An 8,328-nucleotide genomic window follows, 5' to 3' on the forward strand; every position below is an offset into this window, starting at 1 on the left:
CATGCCAGCTCAAAATAAACTTTGATTTATTTTTATGGTATCCACAAGATAAGCAGGATTAAACTAACATCTTAAGATGACATTAAACTGAATTATATTTGCTGTTTACATATCAAAGTTTCCGAAAATGTTACAAATTGTTTAGCCACAGCAAGGCTATTCATTCGTGACATGTTTCATCTGATCTGCTGATTTTTGTTTAACACTGTCAAATCTCCTTCCTTGTGTCGAGAAAAGTACTGCGCAGTAAGATTTGTGAATAATCACTCGACCTCCGGACATGGCAAATTGAAACTTGGAGGTCAGGGATCACACCTCCCCTTTCTCCAAAGGAGGGGTGGGGATGTATTCGGGGTCTGTTAGTCGTGTGTGTCAAGAGTTACGACACAGATGGTACTGAATGCAACGGAAACAAATCATTAAAACGTTGCCAGAAAAAGTCCAAAGGGAAGTCTCACTCCTGCTCGTCCATTGTGTTATAAATCCAGGGTGTCGAGGTGAGTTCTGTCTCCCAGTTGCAGTTTGTACTCCAAGCGAGCAACACCCCTCCAAGCCTCCAGAGCCTCCTCAAGCCCACGCACAGCACCGCTGATAGCAAGCCCAGGGAGAACCTCAAAGGTAATTAAACACGTCCCATTTTAATTCTGGAAACCCAAAAGTCCAGAAACTCTACGGTCTTTGCCCAGTCTCGGTCAAAGGTATTTACAAAATTAAACATGCTGTTTTCATGGGAACATACCAAGAAAGAAAAAATGAAAAAAAAATTGTTAAAAAACTCAATATTTACACTATGTCGCCCATGGGCCTGCCCAAGGGCGAAGACTGGCCCATGGGTAGGCCCATGGGCGAGAATATGTTCCTTTGCTTAAAACTCTTGTTTTTGTTTCGCAAATACATTAAATGTATTCATTCAAGTATCATGACACAAAATGTAACTCATTTTAATTTAATTCAACGATTTTAGAGCGATATTGAAATATTTCGCCCATGGGCGAGAAAAGGGTTTGGCCCATGGGCGGGAATATGTTCCTTTACTCAAAACTCATGAATTTATTTCGCAAATACATTAAATGTATTCATTTAAGTATCATGACACAAAATTTAACTCATTTTAACTTAATTCAACGATTTTATAGCGATATTGAAATATTTCGCCCATGGGCGAGAATATTTTCCTTTACTCAAAACTCATGTTTTTGTTTCGCAAATACATTAAATGTATTCATTCAAGCATCATGACACAAAATTTAACTCATTTTAACTTAATTCAACTATTTTATAGCGATATTGAAATATTTCGCCCATGGGCGAGAAAAAGGTTTGGCCCATGGGCGAGAATATTTTCCTTTACTCAAAACTCATGATTTTGTTTCGCAAATACATTGAATGTATTTCTTCAAGTATCATGACAAGTATCATTGCAATTGGTTTTTTCCCCCTGCCGGGCCAGAATGGCCGAAGGGGGATTATGTCGTGCCGCAGTCCGTCCGTCCGTCCGTCCGTCCGTCCCACAGAGGGTACTAAGCTTGTGAAATCAACTCCTCCTACAGTTTCCAGAGAATAACCCTGACACTCTACAAACAAGATCTCGACATGTTGATGATACGCATATCGCATTCCCGTAACGTTTCGACTAATTTTGACAGAGTTAATGCCCCTATTTTACGGAGCTTCATTTGCCTAATTATGAGAGAGGGTACTAAGCTTGTGAAATCAACTCCTCCTACAGTTTCCAAAGAATATCCCTGACACTCTACACACAAGATGATGACATGTTGATGATACGCATATCACAGTCCCGTTTCATTTCGACTAATTTTGACAGAGTTACTGCCCCTGTTTTACGGAGCTTCATTTGACTCGTTAAAAAAATTCATGCGGGGGATTTTGTGCTCTCAGAGCACTCTTGTTTTGAAAGTACATTGGTTAGCGGTGTGATTATATTGTAGGCAATTAGAACATTGCTTTACTTGCTTGATGTATTGTTTGACCTCTAAGTTATGGTTAGCGCCGAAAGTGATATGTTTGGGGGCTTCAGGGTGTTTGGTTGGGTTTTTTTAAGTTTATTTTTACAATAGGTGTGGGGGTGGTTTTTCCGTTTCTATTTGATTTAATCCTGCGGAGGCTAGTTATTTGTGGTTGGGTTTGGATAGTGTTAGCTTCTTGGGCGCATATGTCGAGGTCCTCGTCGGTTTCCCTTGGGTGATAATTTATCAAACCACTCACCCATCCATTCACAACAACCTACACCTCCTAAACAACGCTCACACCCTAGCCCAAACCTAAAACTACACTCACAAAGCCCACCTCAACAAACACAAGCCCTCTAATCAATCTCATAAAGCTTAAAACAGGGGAAATGCCACTAAATCTACGCAGGGAACAGCTAAGCCTTAATTTCTGGCCCGCGTCCCAAACAAACCCTCTCATCCAAAACTTAATTAACCAAAACATTAGCCCAAGAAACTAGCTCTAGCTCTAGCTCTAGCTCTAGGTCTAGCTCGCAAACACCCCTTACTCACCCCAATATCCCACAGAATAACTAACTACCTCAATGAACACCAAACTCAAAATCTTAAACAAAACTGCAAAAAATCAAATATCTTCACCCCTAAACTCAAAATACCCAAAATAGACACAACTCTAGCTAACCAAATAAATAAACAAACCGACCCAAACATAGCTAAAACCACCACACTTGCATACATACACGAAAATTGGCCAAATTGGTGTCACAAATACACTGACGGATCTTCAGACCCGATCTCCAACCACACAGGCTTCGGAGTCCATACCACACAACCAGTTATATCCACACAATCTTACCGACTCCCTAACAACCAATCTATATTCACGGCCGAACTTATGGGCATGGCCTCAGCCCTCCATAACCAACAATCTAAAAACAACAATAAAATCCTAATTCTCACCGACTCCCTTAGTGGACTACAAGCCCTCCAAAACATAAATACCAAAAAACGACCTAAATTAATAAACCAAATACTTAAAAGCTCCAACGACCTAACAAAAGCAGGCAAACAAATAACCTTCTTGTGGATCCCCGCCCACGTAGGAATTTACGGCGACGAAAGCGCCGATAAAGCAGCTAAATTATCTCTCAAAATACCAGAAATAAGCCTAAACCTACCCACCTCAAAATCAGAAATTAAAAGTGTAAACAAACAAAAAATAACAAAAAAATGGCATAATCAATATCAAAACTCAAATAGCCAAATCAAAAAAGTGCTTAGAAAGCACTAGCCAAACCTAAAATCCTACACCCCTCTAAAAAAATTGACAGATTAATTACAAAACTCGAAACAGGACACACGAACCTAAATAACCACCTAAAAAAACTTAAAAGACACACCACAGGCAACTGCCCCCACTGCAAACAACCCGAAACCACAGAACACGCACTCATCCACTGCACCCACTACCAAACACACAGAACCACACTACAAACCACCCTCAATCTAAATAAGGTTCCTACTCTAGATGAAATTCTAAACCCTCAAAATAAACTAGAAAACGTCAAGGCCCTTGGCGTATTCCTAATCAAAACAGATCTAATTAAGCGCATCTAAAAACTCATCAATCTACCAATCCAAAATCCAATAAACATACAAACACTAACCTCACCCAGCTCCCTTAGTTTCCTCCTCCACCCATCTCGGCATTTATTCCAAATTTAAAAATTCCAAAAAATCAATATAAGCAACCCCTAAAAGCCCCCTCTTGCACACATCACTTTCACCCTTTTCGGAATACACTAAATGGTCCGGCCAGGCCCGTGTGCGAAATACGCTACAGTCGGAAAGCGCACGTTAAATCTCCTATATCAGTCAGTCAGTGAGTTCTGTGTCTTGTATGTTTTTTGCATGTATTCATGTAGCGGGATGTTTGTTGTGTATTATTGTGAAATATTAAAAATTGAATTTTTGACAACTGTGACACATATATTCCTCAATATTGACGGAACTTCCGTTGAAACGTAGCCAGTAAACGACCAAAGGGACATTTCACCCTTGCACTGTAAACGACGACTGATGGCTGGACACTATTATATTTGAACATAAATATCACTTAGATTGGCCTGATCCAGTTTCTATCAACAGATCGTCGCCATATAGCTGGACTATTGCAGGTTGTGGTTTACAATAACATTCAATCACTCACGTATTTCACATATTCAATGCAAGAGGCTACTACGCGGGTGGTAGGTAGAGGGGGAGAGGTAGGGTGGTGGTGGTTTTTTGCGAGACTTGGTTGTGTAGCTGGAGGGAGGGTGGGGGGAGAGGTAGGGTTGTGGCGGTTGTTGCGAGACTTGGTTGTGTAGCTGGAGGGAGGGGGGAGAGGTAGGGTGGTGGCGGTTGTTGCGAGACTTGGTTGTGTAACTGGAGGGAGGGTAGGGGGAGAGGTAGGGTGGTGGTGGTTGTTGCGAGACTCGGTTGTGTAGCTGGAGGGAGGGTGGGGGGAGAGGTAGGGTGGTGGCGGTTGTTGCGAGACTTGGTTGTGTAGCTGGAGGGAGGGTCGGGGGAGAAGGGGAGAGGTAGAGTGGTGGTGGTTGTTGCGAGACTTGGTTGTGTAGCCGGACGGAGGGTGATGCGAGGAGGGGAGAGGTAGGGTGTTGGTCGTTGTTGCGAGACTTGGTTGTGTAGCCGGAGGGAGTGTGGGGGGAGAAGGGGAGAGGTAGGATGGTGGTGGTTGTTGCGAGACTTGGTTATGTAGCTGGAGGGAGGGTTGGGGGTAGAGGGGGAGAGGTTGGGTGTTGGTGGTTGTTGCGAGACTTGGTTGTGTAGCTGGAGGGAGGATGGTGGGTAGAGGGGGAGAGGTAGGGTGGTGGTTGTTGTTGCGAGACTTGGTTGTGTAGCCGGAGGGAGGGTGGGGGGAGAGGTAGGGTGGTGGTGGTGGTTGTTGCGAGACTTGGTTGTGTAGCTGGAGGGAAGATGGTGGGTAGAGGGGGAGAGGTAGGGTGGTGGTTGTTGTTGCGAGACTTGGTTGTGTAGCTGGAGGGAGGGTGGTGGGTAGAGGTAGGGTGGTGGTTGTTGTTGCGAGACTTGGTTGTGTAGCCGGAGGGAGGGTGGGGGGAGAGGTAGGGTGGTGGTTGTTGTTGCGAGACTTGGTTGTGTAGCCGGAGGGAGGGTTGGGGGAGAGGTAGGGTGGTGGTGGTTGTTGCGAGACTTGATTGTGTTGCTGAAGGTTTGTTTCCGGTTACATCAGCTTGTATGTGGAAATGGACTAATCTGACTCTTAGTAAAACAACTGATGCATTCTGTTTGGAAGGACATATGAGTGTTGACAGAAAAGTTTTGATGTGAGGTGATGTGAAATAGGGTTAAATGTCGCGTTAAATTATCGCGTGTTTGTGTGTGTGACTGTTCGTACAAGTCCTTATATTTTATAATGCTAACCCACCTATATACCATGCCACAGTTGAACATCAATACCCAACTCAGACACAGTATACTGACTCTGATACGACCTGTCTTTGTTTTAGCCAAAAAGAGTAAGGCAGGGTAACAACAAGTACTATCTTATAATAACGTCTTTTGGTATGACGCGTCCAGGGATCGAACCCCGTCCCATCCGCTCTCCGGGCGGAAGCTCTACCAATAGACCACGGCAGCGATTAGAAACGTTTGGAGCGCCACAAGAAATTCAATAATGTTTTGCTGCGGACATCACATAACGACCAAGTTGCGTATCCTTGTCAATGAAGTGAATTGTTTGATGGTAATTTTATGGACGTTAAACGACTATTAAGTAGACACTTTCAAAGGTGAGGTGAAATAGGGTTTGCTTGCACGTCCAGTATTATTGCACTTATATTCCGACGTGCTTGCACGTGTGTGTGTGTGTGTGGCTGCTTGTACTAGTCCGGACTGATGTCGCTTTATAGTGCTATCCCACTGAGATACCATGCATCGGTTTAACATGAATACCCCACTCAGACACAATATACTCCAAGCCGACAAGTCCTTGTTTTAGACCCATAAAGCCGAGCGCCAGACAGGGTAGCAACAAGTATCATCTTTTAACGTAGTTTGATTTGACGCGGCTGGGAATCCCCGAACCGTCCGCTCTCCGGGCGAACGCTCTACCACTAGACCACGGAGGCGGTCCCAATTAAAAAAGATAATTGTTGTGAATAGTATACTCAACAACAAAAGTTCCTGTCACACCAATATATCAGTGTATTTTTCAAACAAGTGAAGTTTGGTTTTCAATATTGCAGTACATGTATGGAATCAAGTCACAAAATCGCAACTGCTACAGAAAAGTATGCATTCCATGCAAAAGTTGACTTTTATGCAAGCCCCTTGCATTTCACTACCCAAGAATTGGTATGAAAACATGTGCGTGAACGGGATTCCATATGCATTGTTTAGCATCGTGCTGACAACCACTCAGAAAAAACAACAAAATTACGCATTTATTTAACATTGCGAAATGCCACGCCTGTCCGAAAATGAGCGTCTTCGAGCAATTGGAATTCTTGAAGCAGGATCGAGTCAACGCGATGTTGCAAGACACCTTAATCTTCACATCTGATCTTCACGGGTCTCAATAGTACGGATAATCTCTGTTATTTTTGTTGATATTTCAAACGTAGAAGATGGGATAGTATACGTTATTAACATCGCCTTGATCTCACTTTAAGTGGTGAACCACCCACAACACATTTCAATCACACTCACAAACAAGGTACATACAGGTGAAGACTAAGTTATTGTGTGCGCTACAAGCTACTGATGATTTGTCGAGGGACAATGGTCTTGAATGTTGATCATAGTCCCATTGGAATACGCAATAAAAACACATTACCCTCTGCGTTCAACATTGGTAAAAGTCATTCGTTGCTGATATGAATATTTTGCTTATTCAGTGGTCAAGTACAAAATTAAAGAGAAATGAATTTCCCTCATATGAACATTAACTGTTTGTGTACATCAATCATTTTTGGGTCATGTTAGGCTTCAGGGATGATATTTTCACCGAAAGTTGTACTATTCAACCATAACAAATGCTGTGCAAATCACAATAAAGCTCTTATGGTCGTTGTTTACGCTTTGAAATGGTCAACTATTGCCAACTGTTGAATTTCACTTTTCTCTGTATAAAGAACTCACTGCATACATGGTCCATGTATAGGTTAATTACTGTAATTGGTTATTTGATATTCAGTTGCGTGATATGTCACAGAGGTAAATCTAATTCATAACAACTAATTGTCCCATTTATTTGGCTTCTATCTTTTATATGAAACAAATGCTATAACATGGGGTGATAAACTTCATTGGCAATAGACGTAGCATGAACAGTCTACTCTGTTCCAGATATGTTTGTTCATTTTGTCAGCATTTAAATCGTTGCATTCCTGGCTCAATGATTCATTTGACGAAATCTTGTTCCCTGTTTTGAATTACCGTCAGATAGTTCCAGACCAATTATATAATTTCCAGCCCTATGTGTTGCGCATAATTCCGAGATAATTCGAAGTTCATATTCTTGTACGAACACTTATCAAAATTCATTTATACCTAGTACTATTATGTACATATGCATATTAGTTCAAATTATAATAATGACTCCCTCTATTCTCGAAACGGTCTTTGTGCTACGACAACCTTAAGTCGGTATGGGAAAACAAAATATTTGTTTAATTGTTCAAAGTTCATAGTCAATGTCATATGATTATAGACAAGGAAGATAAGAAATTAAATATAAAGAGTAGCCACTTTAAATGACAGAAATTCTTTTCGTTAAATTTGCTCATGATTTGGTCTTTTCGTGGTAAATAGCGCCAAAATACTCTTAATTATTTACTTTCATGTCAATACTAATCTCACATTAGGTCAAAAGTTGTACAACGTTTAACAGATATGATTATGACATGTTGTATCCAAACATATCCAAACAAATCTAAACAAATCCAAACAAATCCAAACAAATCCAAGCTTGGAAATATGACCTTGACAAATTTTGGAATGGTCATATTTCCATTTGGAATGGTGGTATTTCCAAGTTTTGGATTGTTTGGAATGGATGATATTTTGTCCAGTGTGTGTGTGCATGTCACAGTGAGTTCTGACGTCACATCCATACGATGGAACACCATTCTTGTCATAATCATATTTGCCATTACAGTTAATTATATATTACGCTTCATTATGTCACGGGGAGCTAAACGCGTTTCAAGGTGTATAGAATAAAAATATAACACACTTGATTATCGAGGATGAGTTTAAGGCTGTTGTAAATCAAGCTAACAGACGAGATTTGTTTCAAGTCATCGAGTTTAGTCGAAATATATTTCATTCGCGA

The 8,328-nt window shown here is 41.4% G+C and overlaps 1 pseudogene; it reads left to right on the top strand.

Annotated features, from left to right (window-relative positions):
• The first annotated feature begins 288 nt into the window (after positions 1-288).
• Positions 289-8,328, top strand: part of LOC124119075 — a 61,184-nt pseudogene continuing 53,144 nt past the window's right edge.

The sequence above is a fragment of the Haliotis rufescens genome, unplaced genomic scaffold (genome assembly GCF_023055435.1).
Source record: "Haliotis rufescens isolate VD_foot unplaced genomic scaffold, xgHalRufe1.0.p SCAF_10, whole genome shotgun sequence".
Classification (NCBI taxonomy): Eukaryota; Metazoa; Mollusca; class Gastropoda; order Lepetellida; family Haliotidae; genus Haliotis; species Haliotis rufescens.